This window comes from Podarcis liolepis (genome assembly GCF_965112155.1).
Source record: "Podarcis liolepis genome assembly, chromosome: 13".
Classification (NCBI taxonomy): Eukaryota; Metazoa; Chordata; class Lepidosauria; order Squamata; family Lacertidae; genus Podarcis; species Podarcis liolepis.
In genome coordinates this window covers 57544984-57560749 of record NC_139573.1, presented here as the reverse complement: position 1 = coordinate 57560749, position 15766 = coordinate 57544984, and the positions used below count along the sequence as shown (strand labels likewise).

General features: G+C 52.5%; 1 protein-coding gene across 1 annotated transcript in view; it reads left to right on the top strand.

The window, feature by feature from the left end:
• Window positions 1-728: 728 nt before the first annotated feature.
• The window catches only part of FAM222A (family with sequence similarity 222 member A), an 84865-nt gene continuing 69827 nt past the window's right edge, over window positions 729-15766 (top strand). The window contains exon 1 of the mRNA XM_083470978.1: window positions 729-867. The gene's annotated coding sequence lies outside the window, so the exon portion shown is untranslated. The remainder of the gene's footprint in view (window positions 868-15766) is intronic.

The window sequence follows — 15766 nt, the reverse complement described above, 5'->3', positions numbered from 1 at the left end:
CTTGCGCCGGGGAGGAGCGCGCGCGCCCCGCCGCGCCTGGCCGCCTGCGCCCGGCTCGCCTGCGCTCAGTGTCGCCGGAGCCGCCGCCGCGGACGGAGCGGGCCAGGAAGCAGCCGCCGCAGCGCCGCCGCCGCCAGCCGGGCAGCCAGCCGGAGGCCGGAGGCCCGGGCCGTGGAGCCGCCTCCGGGGATGCGGAGCCGCCAGGACCCGGCTGCCGCCTAGCCTCGCCGAAAACCGGATTTGGGCTTTGCAGCCGCGCCGCCGCCGCCGCCGCGCCCTCGCCGCTTCCAGGGAACGCCAAGCCGCCGCCGCCGCCTTGTCCTCCGTTGGCTCCGCGCCGGGGCAGCTGGGGCGCCGCTCGCCTTCCTGGGCGCCGGAGTCGGAGAAGCCTTCCATCCGCCGGCGTCGCCCGGAGCGCCCTTGGCCGCCTGTCGGGGCGCGGCGCCCTTCCTGCGCCCGGCGGCCGGCGAGGGTCGGGCGCACACAAAGGGAGCAGCCGCCCGGCGGCGCCCCTCGCTGCTGCCGCCGCCGCCCGCCCTCCATGTCGCCTCGGCCCGGCGGCGCGCGGCCCCGGCGGGAGAGGAGCGCGGCGGGCGGCTGGCTCCCCCGGCCCGCCGTGCCGCGGCGCGGCCCTCGCTGCCCGTGAGGCGGCGGCCCATGCCCGGGGGCGGCGGCCCGGCCCGCGGCGCCCGCGGCTGCTGCGCGTCGCCTGACCCCGCGCCGACTCGGCCGCCCTGGACCTCCGCCTGGCGCGCTCTCCGGCCAGGACCTCCTTCTCTCCCCGCCGCGGCTCCATGGCTCTCCGGACGCGCCGGCTGCTCCCGCCGGGGGCGGCCTGAAGAGGAGGAGCGCGGCGGCGCTTGCCGGGTAAGGGCCGCGGGGCGACGGGGCTCCGGCCTCGGGGCGGGGGAGAGGGGGCTGCGCGGGCCCATCCTTCCCTCGCCCCCTCCTCTCTTCCTCGGGCTTTTCCCTCGCGCCTTTTGTTAGCCCCTCGGAGCGTTTGGTCGGGTTCTGCTTTTGCCACCAAGCTGCCTCTTAGTTGACATGCATCTTTTCGGGGCCAGGTGGGTCGAGCTGAGAAATGTGACGTGCCTGCCCCAAGGTCACCCCAGCCAAAGGGCGCCCGTGGCCCCCCAGCCCCACAATCACTCCTTACTGCCGTCCCATCCGCCTTGCTTCATGGGGGGGGGCAGCCTGCTGCTCCTGCTAGCCGGGGGGGGGGTGAACTTGCTGGCTGAGCTGCAGGTGCCTCTGGGGGCGCCGGAAAAGGCTGCTTTGGCCCAGGGGCAGTGGGAATCTCCTGGCCTGCCTGGAAGAGCCTTTTTCGCGGGGGGGGGGGGGAGAGAAGAGGCTCTGCAATTTGGCTACTACCCAGGTGGCCTCTTATTGCCTGCTATGGAATCTCTCACTTTGGGGTAAAGGGCTGGAAATCTTTCCTTTGGATGATTAATCTGCTCCCCTCCCCCCTAAAATTGGAATGAGTGACAGAATTGCTTCTGCTTAGGCCGGTGAAACGTGGTGAAGTTTTCTCAGAACTGACAAGAGAGTGGTGTTTTCTTTGATTACCTGGCAAGCCTTGTGTGTGTTGGAAATCACCTGCCCCCCACCCTGGGAACGTGTGTGTGTGGGGGGGGGGGGGTGGATGTACCTTCCAACTCTGCAAGTCTGTGATCTGTGTGGAGAGGTTGGTCTGCCCAGTGCCTCACCCCCCTTGGTCCTCCTTGGGGCAGGAGCAGGAGGTGGGCATGTACCTGTGGTTTTTAATTTCTAAAGGAGCGCAGGGGTGCTTTTAATGAAAAGGGTAAATGTTGCTGACACATCCTCATGGCCGCAGTGGGATGGAGAACAAGGGAGATCTCAAGCAACCCACCTCAGCAGTACATTGATTTTCTTTTTAGGCTACTGTTTGGAATTCTTGGCATTACGTGTAAATGGAGGGGTTTTTTGATAGCGAAAGGAAATCTGCTGTCTTGAATAATCCAATATTTTTTTGAACGGAGTGGAGGGTTGACAAGTAGACTGTTGGCCTCCTTCGCAGAGATGTGTAACCTGGGGGGGGGGCTGGACCCCCCTTTTTAAAATTAAATTATTGAACGCTTCACAAACTTGCATGCTGCTGTTCTCCTGAATGTCCATTGCCCCTGACTTGGGCACCTTGGCTGGAGATGATGCTTCAGCAGCCTCTGGAGGGCCACACGTTTGCCACCCCTGCTGTGGAACTACCTGAGCCTCTTGTGAGCAGAGGGGGTGGGTGGGCAAAAGGCTTTTGCCTGGCTTGCAGCTGGTTGCTGGTCTGGTCCACCAAAGCAATTCTGTCTTTGGAACCTTAGATAAAATGCTGAGAAGCAAACCTCCATGTGCAGGGGCAGCCTGCCATGATGGCGGGGAGGTAGAGGCAGAGCTTGGGGGCACCTGGCTGGCAAGTCCTGCAAACACGACTCAGTGGGTTTGACCCAGCAGGGAGATGATCTTCTTGATGTCCCTCTAGTTTGTAGATTAAGAGAAATCCCATTTTGCTGGAGGAGGTGGAGGCTTTCCAGAACCTGCATTTTTGTTTGTTGTGCCCACATCAGGGGCTGATTTCCTGCTAAGATCATGCCCATCCTTTAATCCGGAATCTTTTGAGAAAGAACAAGCTCTGAGAAGTAGGAGTTTGCTTGGCTGTGTTGTGAGAGGCACAAACAAATGCAGCAAACATTATCTCCCCATCCCCTTGCAATACAGCTCACCTTCCAGCTGGCCCTTGTCTTTCCATGAAAGGAGCTTACAGTAAATGTGTTTATTCCCCAACCCCCTATTTTTTATAAAAGTGCAATCTCGGCATAGTTCCTGATGGGTTGGGCTGCACACAGTAATTCTGGGTCTGAAGAGGCAGAGGCTGTGCAAGAGTTAAATTGCAGTGAGGCTGTGTGTCTCTCTGCCCCCCCCCAACCCTTTTAAGCTGATCTCGTTCCTTTCACATGACCAGGGATGGATGAGCGCACTAACCTCCTTCTCTCTGGCTGAGCAGGAGCAGAAGAGCTCCCTTTAGTGTCTTTTACAAAGAAGCTGTTCAGCCAAAGAGCATCTCGTAATCCGAGGTCGGAGGCATCTGGCGAATTAAGGGCAGAAACTTAGGCGAGGGTCTTAAAGGGGCCGAAGCTGCCCGTCTCTTAGGTGGGGCAGAGAGGCGTGCCTGTGAATGGATATAAGGGGAGCTATGTCAGATGCGACTGGTCTTTGTATTTAATTTATTTATATCCCTTCCTTTCCCCCAAATAGTCATTCAAGGTGGCTTCCAACGTTTAAAAACAGCACCATTGTTGTTATTTTTTATTAGTGGCATTTATTAATCGCCTTCTATGCCATTGTCTCAAGGCGATTTACCCATAAGATAATGACAAACAGTTAAAAGCATAAAAACAACCAGTACCTTTAAAAACAAGACTGGTGCCCTGACAAGTGGTGAAGACCCCTTTACCCAGCTGGGGAAGCCTGTCAGAACATTTCCAGGAGGTGTCAGCGGGCAGGGAAGCTTTTCCATAGAACAGGGGCAGCCACACTAAAAGCCCATCTCCAGGTTCCTGCAGAGCAAGGGTCTAATTACCCGTGCAGTGTCAGCAACGTTATTGGCCCGTGGCCAGTACATTCTTAATGTTATAAAATACAAAGTAGTGGAAAAAAACTAGTTTAAAAAACCAACAGTTGTAATACACCAGACCCCGTTTAGAGCCAGCAGTTTGCCCTGACAGCTGCCCAGTGGTCAGTGCTGCCTGCACCTCCCTTTCCAGAGGCCTGTTCCAGGAAGACACAAAAGAGGGAGCCCGTCTGGCCTCTCTTGGGAGGGAATCCCGCCTTCTGGGAGCAGCTGTAGAAAAGGCTTGCTCTCGCATCCCCGCCAGCATCTGGTGCTGAGGGGACTGAGAGAAGGTGCTCCCCTGAGGATCTTTGCACCCGGGCAGGTTCAGGCCATAGATTTACTGGTCATCAGCAGCACTTTGAATTGTGCCTGGGATCAGATCAGATGTCAGTAAAGTGGTTTTAACTGGAGAGTAGTGTTCCTGGCTGCTGGTTCCCACAGTGGCAAACTGACCCTCTGGACTTGAGGACCCCAGCCTCCTCCTCTCTCCGTGGCTCAGCAAGAGAGCAACCCTGCCTGAAACCCTGGAGCACTGAGCCAGGTGGGCCAAGGCGGCTTCCTGCGTTCCGTTCCCCAGCTGGTCTTGAGACGGTGTCTGTTGCAGCGAGGAACTTTGGAGCTCACAGGGAGAAGCACCTGCCCAGTTGCATTGGGCGTTTTGACCTGCAGGTTCTAGGAGATGGACTTATGCCTGCAACACAAGGCCAGGGTGCTTTTCTGGGCTGCTTGGGAGCTGCACTTCAAAACGTCTGGAGGGCACCAGGTTGGCGAAGCCTGGATTAAACGTCCTCCTGCCACAATCATTTTCTGCAATGTGCTCCCATGCTGTTGATCCACATGGATGTGGTGTGGCAGCAGAGCAGGAAGCTGTGGTTTATAACTCAGTGTTAGGAGCTGATATGTAAATATTCTGGCCTTTGAGCAGACCTATGCTCCTTGCTTTGTAGCTTAAAAGGTCAAGAGACCCCTGACCATTAGGTCCAGTCATGGCCGATTCTGGGGTTGCGGCGCTCATCTCGCTTTATTGGCCGAGGGAGCCGGTGTACACCTTCCGGGTCATGTGGCCAGCAGGAAACGCTGTTTACCTTCCCGCCGGAGCGGTACCTATTTATCTACTTGCACTTTGACATGCTTTTGAATTGCTAGGTTGGCAGGAGCAGGGACTGAGCAACGGGAGCTCTCGTGGGGATTTGAACCGCCAACCTTCTGATTGGCAAGTATTAGGCTCTGTGGTTTAACCCACAGCGCCACGCGCGTCCCTTGCTTTGTAGTTTAAGACTAGCTAAATTGAGGGATGGGAAAGACCACCTTCATGTTCTATCAGCGTCCATGGTTCTTGGGTGCCAAAGCCAGATTTAAAATTTTATTTTTTAAAACTGGTGTCTGGAGTTTTCCACCATGGGCTAATTGCAGACCTTAGTTGGCAGATAAAAACCATATGTAAAGTAGTTATTATTCATTTTTTAGAAACTTAGGTTGGAGCAAAAGTATGTAAGCTTTCAGGCTTTGTAGGGTGCTTTGCTAGGTGAAATGTGAAGGGAGCAGCATTTCTGGCGCAGATGGAACAGGTTGGCTTAATGGCTGAATACATTTTCGGAAGGAAAAACCTGCTTTCCAAATAGCCCAGCCCTTGTGAACTTTTAAAGCCTGCGTACTTTTTAACCCGACTTAAGTCACTTGAGTGAAAGATGGTAGCTGTGGGGTGAGGAACCTGTGGTTTGAGGGCCACATTCCGTGCGGGGTGGCCTTCCAGGGCCACGTGCAAAAGTGGGCACAGCAACAAATGTGCGTTTTGCCTTTTTACTACAAGGCTGCTGTTTCCCTCTGTGCTGCATCCATCCAAGCAAGCGGGGGGGGGGGCTGGATTTGGCCCCCCAGGGCTGCAGTCCCACATCCCTGATTTAGAGGGTGCTGCCTTGTAAGTGTTTTGCATGGATTTGGCCTCTCTCAGCCATAACGCTCTATGATGGCCTTAGCTCTCCCCCCCCCAGCATACCTCACAGGGCTGTTGTGAGGCTGAAACAAGGTTGCCATAGAATGGCAGAGTTGGAAGGGACCGTGAGAGTCAAACCCAGGACCCTCAGATTAAGACTTTTGTGCTCTGCTGACTGAGCTAATGTATATGAAATGATAAACCAAACCAAAAAGGGTGTGGGGGGGGGAGAAACTAAGGTAAATGGTGGCTTCTAAGGTTGTAAGCTCCTTGGGCAGTGGAGGAGTTGCAGGTAAAAACCTTGAAATAGTTGGGGGAAAGGGAAAGAGGGAGAGAGTTTATTTGGATTTGTAGCGAAATCTCAGCTCATTTTCTCCTCCTGTGCTGGAACCTCTTGATAATGATGGTGCCTGCAGATCATAGATCTGATCATTTGGAACCAAATAAAACCCTTGGCTTCCTTCAACTTTATACACCTTTTGAAAGGCTCCAAGAATTTGGTGGGTCTGTCTCCCCAAGTGGCACCTGCCACTTTCTTTTCCCTGCATAAAGATCCATCTCCGGTTTTAACAGGTCGATAAATCTCCGCTTCCAAGTCCCACCTCTCAGTTTCATGCTGCAAGATATTTCAAGCCTGAAGATGGAGGGCCATTAAAAATGCAATGCTCTGAGCCGCTGGGTAGTGATCCGGGGCTGCAGGAAGGCAAAACTCACCCTTCCCCCCTTTTCTTCCTAAGGTAACACTGATGTCTCAGCAAATGAAACTGATCTGTAGAAAACATAACTTGAAAAAAGAGACATTGCACATACCTTTGTAAACCAAGAAATCTTTAAGAAAAATATTTTTTTTAAAAAAAAAAGATGTTGGCCGTGTGCTTGAGTAGTGAAATGGGACTTCAGTGGCCCACCTTCCTTCTTCCCTGGGACCACCTCCTCTTTCCATGTGTGAGGATAAGGAAATATTTCTTTACAAAGTGGATTTCAGTTGAGAGAATTTGTTGGGAATTTGATGGCCTTTCACTTTGGAAGAGTCCTGATCCTGCAACCCAGTTGCTAAGACAGTGGCTGCCAAAGTGACTACTTCTGGCCCTTGGGGGAGGGGGGTGCTGATGGCTATCAGACTCTGAAAAGCTGGTATCACCGGATCACATCCATCAGTTTCATTGTATTAATTAGACTAAGTAGTTTTAATTAGATTTTGCAGTAAAGGTGTAATTCATTGTTGCAGTTTTGAATTTTATTGTGTTATTATCTTCCTTGATGGGTCCTGCAGACCACTATTCTGAATCATGCTTCTTATAGGGCAGGGGAGGGGGCACTTGGGGTGAGTTCATGGAGCCAAGGGGGGCAGTGGCTGGGGAAGTGTGGGGCCCCCTGCTCTGAACTCTTATGTGCAGCAAACCTGCTGCTACTCCCTGGAGTGGAGAGGGAGGAGAGGCGGTGGAGGGGCATTTCTGAGTTCCCGCTGCTCCTGCTTGCAAGAGAGGCGTGTCAAGTGGCTGAATGTGCCTTTGCTGTGTGTAAAGGCTGCAGGTGTGAGGGCCATTAATGGCTGCCCTGGTCTGCCTGCCTTGCCAGCTGCCCTTACTAAGCCTCTGAGTAAGCAGAGAAGCTAGATTTTTGCCATCCACCGTGAAAACATGCTTAACTTTTTTCTGTACTGAAAAGAAAACGCAGCTAATGTCATTTTAAGAATAATTTAAAATGTGTTACCCAATTGCAGCCCATTTTGCATCCTTCTCCAGGTTGCATATATGGGTTTGTTTGTTTTTTATTTGAAAATAATGATCTTGAGCTTATTACAGCACTTTAGAGTACAGGACGATACTTAACAGTCTAAAATGGAGAAAGGGGGAAAGTGGAGGTCTGAGTAAACAGGGATTCTTTATTTGGGGTTCTTTCAGTTGCACCAGAGACTTTCCTGAGTCCTTTGTATGGTGCATGAGGTTCTCTCCCTCCCCCCTGTCCTCCTGCCCACATGCAGAGTGCCTTCTTGTTCCTGAACAACCACACTTGGTCTTCTTTCTCTGTGGCAACTAGTACTTAAGGGGCATATCCTGATGGGGTCAAAAACTCTGCTTTGATCCCTTGCAAGCCTGTAAAGGAGGAAAGAGCTGGCCTGTTGCTAATGCCTTGAGAAAATATGTGGCTCTCTGGACAAGCTGCTATGCCAAATATAAATGACAAATTGCATTCAGGACTTTCCAGGCAAGCGAAGGAGCGAGAGAGGAAGGACATTTCTCTCCTTTTTCTCTTGCCTGGTGCATTCTTTGGAAAAAGCTAATATTCCTGCAAGGTAATTCAATCAAACAACGATTCCTGTCTGCAAATGCGGCAGAGAGGCAGGCTTACAAAAGCCCCTGCTTTTATTATCTCCTGCTTGCTCGAGAATTGCTTTTCTCCCTCGAGTGAGCTGGCTAAAGCTGGCTTTATTATGTTAACCTATTTGTGTGTCAAGAGCTATTGTGCCGCTCAGTATCTCTGTTTGTGTTTGCTTGGCACTGCAAAGAAAAGGGCAAGGGAAGGGAGAAGAGGAGGAGAAATGGCCGGCTGGTCAGTGCCTGGCACTTGGGGGGGGGGGCAGCACCACTTGCTTGCGTCTCCCATGATTGCTCAACCGCCAGGGAGGGGTCCGCCATAATTATCAGCCTGCTGCCTAATAATGTCTCCTAAAAAGCGCACCTCTTTGAGTTTTTGTAGTGTTTGCGGCAGGGATGCTATTTCTACTTTGGTTGTGCAACCTTTGCTCACCTAGTGCCCCTAAATGTTTTAGCCTGCAGCTGGAGGCAACCAAGGCTGCTGAAGGCTGCACCGCTCTCTGCATCTAAGTCTCTCTCTCTCTCTCTCTCTCTCTCTCTCTCTCTCTCTCCCCGGTTTTGTAGTATCTGACACAGACCAGTGGTCCTTCTAGCTCAGTATTAGCCTGGAGAAGAGGAGGTTAAGGGCTGATATGATAGCCATGTTCAAATATATAAAAGGATGTCACATAGAGGAGGGAGAAAGGTTGTTTTCTGCTGCTCCAGAGAAGCGGACACGGAGCAATGGATCCAAACTACAAGAAAGAAGATTCCACCTAAACATTAGGAAGAACTTCCTGACAGTAAGAGCTGTTCGACAGTGGAATTTGCTGCCAAGGAGTGTGGTGGCGTCTCCTTCTTTGGAGGTCTTTAGGCAGAGGCTTGACAACCATATGTCAGGAGTGCTCTGATGGTGTTTCCTGCTTGGCAGGGGGTTGGACTCGATGGCCCTTGTGGTCAATTCCAACTCTATGATTCTATGATCCAGACTGAAAGGCGTAACTGAACCCCGTTTACCTTCCTGGGTGTGTCTCCTGACTTTCAGTACTGCGGGGACTTGAATAATTTTGAAGGCTCCACCCAGGGTGGGTGCCTGTTGTGACCCTGTTTGAGTGAATGGCCTCGCCTCCTCCCAAAGCAGGTGGAAAATCCTGCCTGGTGCCTCCTCACGGGATGCCATGGAGCCACTCGGACACTCCCTAAACATGCAGTCAGCCACCTTACTGCCCCTCAAGGAGACTCAAAAATGGGGGTGGGTGGGGTGCCAACTCCTCCATGTGCAGGGAGCCCCCACAACCCAGAAAGGCTACCTTTTCTTTCCCTTTTTCTGATACGCCATAGCAAGTTCTGATTTATTGATACGCCATCTTTTTGCCCAGAGGAGACCCCGAGGCGTCTCACAAACAATGCAAGTGCAGATAAACACGTAGCAATGTAAATGCGGTGAGAATGAGGCAGAAGAGTAACATTTCCAAAGTATTTGAGGGCATTCATTTTCCTGCCCAAAAGACAACAGATTGTCCCCCACAAAAACATGAAAAGAAAGAGAGAGCCACAGGGAGGACTTAAAGTAGCAGCTCCTCCTTCTAAGGGTCCAAGGAAGGCGCTGGGAGGCAGGTGCAGCAGCCTCTGTCCTTGAGAGCGAGTTACAGGTTCCTACTTTGGATCTAGTATGAAAGCTTCCTCCAGCTGCCAGAAGTTTGCAGGCGCCTCTGGTTGGGAGGCCAAATTGGATTCCCTTTCCTTGTGACATGGCATTAAAAGCCAGGGGGGGGGGATGTTTAAGCCTGTTATGGGTCTCTTGGTGACCCTGAGTGCACCCTTCCACCGGGGCACATGAAATTCTCTCTTGGTCAGAGGCTGTGGACGCACTTAGAGTTGGGCTGAACGTTACCTCACTTAGCTAATAAGCTGACGAGCGGGGGGGGGGGAGGTTAGGATGACCTCTTGAAGATGCACACAGCCGGATGTGCCCCCCAGGGCTGTGAGCTACTGAAGACGGAAAGGTGTGCAGATTCCTCGCTCAAGACAGATCTTTCCTGAATGGCAGATGATGGATGCTGTCTCTGGTTAAAAGGGGGAAGCCCGCAGCCCAAAGGGTGCCTGGCTTCTGTGGAGGAAGGACGCAGAGCCCCAGGGGCCACTGAACTGCCTGGGGGCCATTTCTGGAAAAGTTGTTTTGCTCCTTGGTAAGAAGCAGCCAAATAATGAGCATCAGGAGCCCCAGTTTGAAAGTCCTTGGTCTTCATTGGCTGCTGGAATTAAGCCAGGGGCACATTAGCCCAGCTTTTGTCCATCCTCTTAGCTTGGTGGCTTCCATTATCTCCTCCCGTTACGGCTGTCCTAGAGGGCTGTGGTGGGACACATGGGAAGGTTAAAAGGGTGTCTCTGTACATGTGCGGTTGTCCTGCCCTGATTCTAGAGCTGTGGTTTTCTTGCTGTTTTGTGCATTGCATTGATTTTGTAGCTGTAATGGAAATGCTCCCTTCCTCCTAGAGGTTTTGAGGCCCAGCACTTACTATTTTAGAAATTGAGCATCCAGTGATTGCCCCCCTCCCCTGCCACCTTGCAGTAAATGCTGTGGGAGGATTGCAGAACAATTCCATTTCTGTGAGCTGATGGGGGTCCTTAAAACAAAGCCCCTCTTTGTCACCTGGAGGCGATTCTGACTGTCCCCTGCGTGCTCCCTGGCTCCTTTTGCAAGGAGCTAGCTTGGTCTCTGGGGAGCAGCATTGCCCCCAACTGGGGCTTTTATTTGACCCTCTTCTTCTGCCGTCTCTTCAGTGGGCAACCAGTCACAGGCCAAACAAGGTGCCTTTGCTTCCCTTTGCGTTTAATGCAAATACAAAACCAGGGCTTGTGGGGTCTGTGGGGAGTCCATCTGGAGGGGAAAACGCAGCTCTGCGCTGGGCCAGAAGCCATGAATGCAGCAGCTCAGTCCCATCCTGTTCCCCCTCCGCCCGCTTCTTTCGTCCTCCCTCCCTCCCTCCATTTCAGGGTCTCGTGGTGGCTTTTTCCTGGAGAGGCGCACAAACGCATCTCTTTATGGCTGGCTGTAAACAAGCTTCCAATAAAAACAAGTTAATGACCTGAAACCGACAAGAGCCTGCTGGGGATTTTTTATTGCCCTGGAGACTCCTCTTGCCAACGAGGAGACAGAGCAGCAGGGCTGTCGTGCCACCCCCCCCCCCCGCCCCGGTGCCCCAGCCTCCTCCCAGCCCCGCAGAAAGGCCAGATGATTTCTGGTGATCTCTGCAGGGGCCACCTCAAGTGCTTTAACTGATTCCGACCTTCCTTGGGCATTTAGTTCAATAAAAGCTGCAGAAAGGGGCAACTGAGGGGCTGGAGTTACACAGAAGATGGAGCAAGCTTGTTTTCTCCTGCTCTGGAGGGTGGGACTCAGACCAGTGGCTTCAAGCTACAAGAAAGGAGATTCCGACTAAGTGTCAGGAGGAACTTCCTGGCAGTAAGAGCTGTTCAACGATGGAACGGACTCCGCCTTTGGAAGAAGGTGCTGGACTCTCCTTCCGTGGAGCTTTTTAAACACAGGTTCATAGAGTAATAGAATGGTAGAGTTGGAAGGGATCCCAAGGGACAGGAGCGAGTGAGCCTGGGTTCTGCTTGCCAGTTTCCTACGGGCAGCTGGGACCAGGATGCTGGGGTAGATCCCCCCCCCCCCAGCCTGATCCAGCGGAGCACAGGGCTCTTCTTGCGTTCTTAAACTTGCCCAATGTCTCTTGGTGGCAGTTCACTGTCCCATTGTGTGTATATGTTACAGGGGGTGAAAATGGGTCTGGTCCATTCCTGCTAGCCCATAACTGTCTTGTGGACTCATAGCATCATAGAATGGTAGAGTTGGAAGGGACCCTGAGGGTCATCTAGTCCAACCCCCTTGCAATGCAGCCATGACAGAGGGCCATCCAGCCTCTGCTTAGAAGCCTCCAAGGATGGAGTCTGTTCTTCTGTCAAACAGCTTTTACCATCAGAAAGTTCTTCCTGATCCTTAATTGGAATCTCCTTTCTTGCAACTTGAATCCATTGGTTTGGGTTCTACTCTCCAGAGCAGAAGAAACAAGCTGGCTCCATCCTCCATGAAATATCTGAAGATGTCTTTCTCATGGGGTCGGTCACAGTGAAGTATGTGAGGATAAAAACTGTCCATAAGATATCCCTGCCCCTCTGGGTGTTGCCTGGGAAAGGCCTTCCATCCTTGCGCTGGTCTGCCTTCCAGCTGCTGCTCCTTTTAAAAAAGAAGCCTTTTGTTTCACCTGCCTAACTTCTGTAGGCCATTTTTTTTTTAGCAGCAGAAGGAGAATGCCATGGGGTGTGGGGGGGGGGAAGCTGGGAGCAAAGCTGCCTTTGTCGTTGGTAAGCAAACCCTAATAGAGCAGTAGAACCTTACACTTCAGGGGCTTCATCTGCCCCACACAGCCAGTCTCTGTTGTAACTTGCAGGATACCCAGGACCTGGCAGGACGAGCAAGAAGTGGCCCTCCTACTCATATGCCATAATTTGCCAGCTGTGTTAGTGCCCTGCTTTAATCTATGACCCCAGGCAGGTTATTGAGTGTGCAGTTAGTCATCCAAGAGCGACTTTATGTTTTAGAAGACCAATTAAGCAAAAGCATGCTTCTAGACCACATGGGACCAGAGATATTACAGAACAAGATGTAGGCAATTGCAGGTGAAATATCAGGTATCTGAGAAATGTTGGTGTGTGTGTGCTCCAGGCAGCCTTTGCCCTGTTCCACCACTGCAAGAATAAAATAGGTGAAGAAAGCAGAAATATGCATTGACAGTTAATTTTCATGTGTTCTCTTGGACACGAAATGTTGATTAAGAATCTGGACCATTTTAAATACTGAGGCCCTGCTGATGGTATGCAAAACGGGGAGTTCTGTCCACGGCGGAAGAGTTCCATCACAAAGAAGGAGCTATTGCTTCTTCTGCCCCAGGGATAAAGCCTGTCCCCAGGCCCAGGGCGCAGTGAGTGGAATAGCCGGGCAACCAGCAAAGCCTCTTGCTGAATGACGCTAACAAATCAGTGGCTTAGAAAGAATTAAATTTGCAGCGACCGTAGCTAAACTCCATTCACATGTTGCGAATAACGAGTTAACACACTGAGGGGTGGTGAGAGAGGCCTGTAGCTTTTGATGCCTGGTGCACCTGGCTGGATTGGGTTGGATTGCCCTGTATATGTTACAAAGCAGCTCTTCCCCCAACAAATGATAGATCGGTTTGCCTGTTCATCATGACTCAAGGATCCCCCATGGAACTGGGGCAGAAAAGCACAGATTTGGTGGAACTAGTTGTGCTTTTAGGCTGCAGCCTGATGTTTGTCATTGCAGGGGGTTGGACTAGAGGACCCTTGGGGGGGGCCTTCCAGTTCTGTGGAATGTGGCTGGAATCATCAGCTGGGGGTGGCGGGGTGAGCTGGTTGCTTTGCTGGATTCTTGCATGGACCCCTTCCTAACTGTGCCCTCGGCACCCTGATGGGTGTGCCCCAAGCCCCAGCTCCAGGGGGGCGGGCAGAAGCTGCTGGCTTTCTGCACCTCCAGTTCCCTGGGCGGTTGGGTGCGGGGAGAGAGGGATAGAGAAGATTGAGGCTGGGGACCATTTTTCTAACTCAATAACTGGCAAGACAAGACGGAATCTGCAGTCCGGAGATATAATTAGTTTGCAGCCACTGCACTTCCTTGATTTAGCTTCCTCAAGCTGAACAAGACAAGGCTGCTCGACCCAATTAGTGGGTACATCTCAGCAGATAAGAGGCTGTTTCTCTGGTCCAGAAATCTGGGGGTGGGTGGGTGGGTTATAAAAGAGTGGGAGGAGAAAGAGAGGAATTGTTTGGGGGTCTTTATTCCTCAGAGTTGGAGAGATCTGTGTGGTTTCCTATAAACAAAATAAAATTTGTTAGCTGAAAAGTTAACAAATTGTCAACTGTAAAACCAGTAAAACTGCTTCTGACCTCAGGGAGTCACCCCAGACCACTGAGGGCCCTCCTGGCTTGGACTGGAAGGTTTGCTTGCCATCCTGAATGGCCAGTTGTTTTTGGGAAACCCCCAGCAAGGAAGCAGGTGAGCCACCCCTGGTGCCCTGGGTTCAGCATCCCGTCAAAGCAGTGCTGCTGCTGGGTCAGACTCCAGCCTGCCTTGTTCACCCTGCTTCCAGCAGTGGAAGCTGAGTGCAGAAGCAGCGCGCTCCTCTCCCCGAGGGTGGGAGCCAAACCAAGGGGAAGACAGGGGAACGGACTCCCTTGGAAGATGGCAGGTGCTCCTTCATTGGAGGCTTCTAGTCACAGGTTGGGTGGCCGTCTTGGCAGGGATACTTCAGCTGCGATGCCTGCAATGCAGGGGGTTGGAGTAGATGACCCTCAGGGTCTTTCAACTCTACGGTTTCTTGTGATCCCAACAATCCTGCCTCTGACAGTGGAACTAGGAGCTATTGTTGACCCCGTTTATAGAAACCCCATTGAAGGCCCATGAAGTTGGCAGCCATTGGTACATGTTGCCCCTGCGAATGGATTTGCTGCCATTGTCGTTGGTGCTGGACCTGCCTTTGTCCATCCTCACAGCATAACCAGACCACGTTTCACACCTCTCTCAAGGGGAAGCATGATGGCAGTGCATGACATTATGTAGTACATAGTTAAACTTTGAAACTCCCTCCCACTGGAGGCAGTAGATGGGTCAGCCCCTGCCGGCCTCCCCCAGCTCTGAGCCAGAGTGTCTCTAAAGATAGCACCTCTTTCTGTATCAGGGAAGGTCAGTTTGAGGGGACAAATTTGGCCTGGCCCAGGGAGGGCCACCACCTTGGATGGCTTTAAAAGAGGACTGGACAAATTCATGGAGGAGGGAGCTATCGGTGCTACTTGCCACAAGGACTACTAGCCACAACCGTTAGGCTCTGCCTCCAGTAATGCTTCCACCTATCAGCTGCTGGAAACCGCAGGAGGGGAGAGGGTTTTGGTGCTCGGGTCCGAATTTGCAGGTTTTCCACAGGCACCTGGCTAGATGGCCACTGGCCGGAACCACCAGGCTCTTCTTTTCTCCTTTTGCTTGGCATCCCAAAACATTGCAATGGTGCCCCCAGCTACAGTCCCCAGGGATGGGGGCTTATCAGACCACTCTGGGAGGGGACCAGGGGTCTCCTGCAGCTGCCAGCACCCTTTGCAAACAACAGCTCCCAAGGTTCTCTGGACAAAGCCAGGATTGTCTGACGTGGTATCATAGCGCTTTCAACGTAGGTCGTGAGTGTGGCCGGGGTTGGCAGGGCGCTGGGACAAGTGGTGCAGCCCTTTCTGTCTGTGAGCATCCCCTTTGTAATGTCATGCGTCAACTCCAAAAGCATTAAATAGATCCTGAAGCTCCAGTTTTCCTTTGTGGTGGCTGGTGGGGGGGCTTAGGTGCACTCATACCTGTTTTTTGAATTCTGATCCCTCCCTACTTTCCTCTCTTGTTTTGAGGCAGTTTTGCGGCTTTGCTCCCTTGCTTGTGTCTCCTGGATTTGTGCACGCCGTGGGTCCTGTTCTGAAGGCACTCAGTGGCAGAGCGTGGCACAAGGCCACAGGTTGAGTCTGCGATGGCTACAACTTGAAAGACTCTCCGGGGATAATACTGCATCTGATGTTGTAGGAATGGTATAAGGCAGCTTCCTATAGTCCATGGGGGTGGGGTGGGGGAGACAATGAAATGATATTGTTTTCCCTCCCCCAGCCAAGATCTCACTCAACCCCTGGTGAAGTTGAGGCTGGGCGAATAAATTAAAGCCGGCAACAGATCAAATGGCTGAGAAGACAGAGATGATGGATCGCCAACGCTCGGTGTTTTGGAGAGGATATTTAAAAGGGAGTTGCTAGAGCTGCCTGAAGCTCCATCTGGTCCAGCTTCCTGAATCCAAAGCAGATGCCTCCAGGACG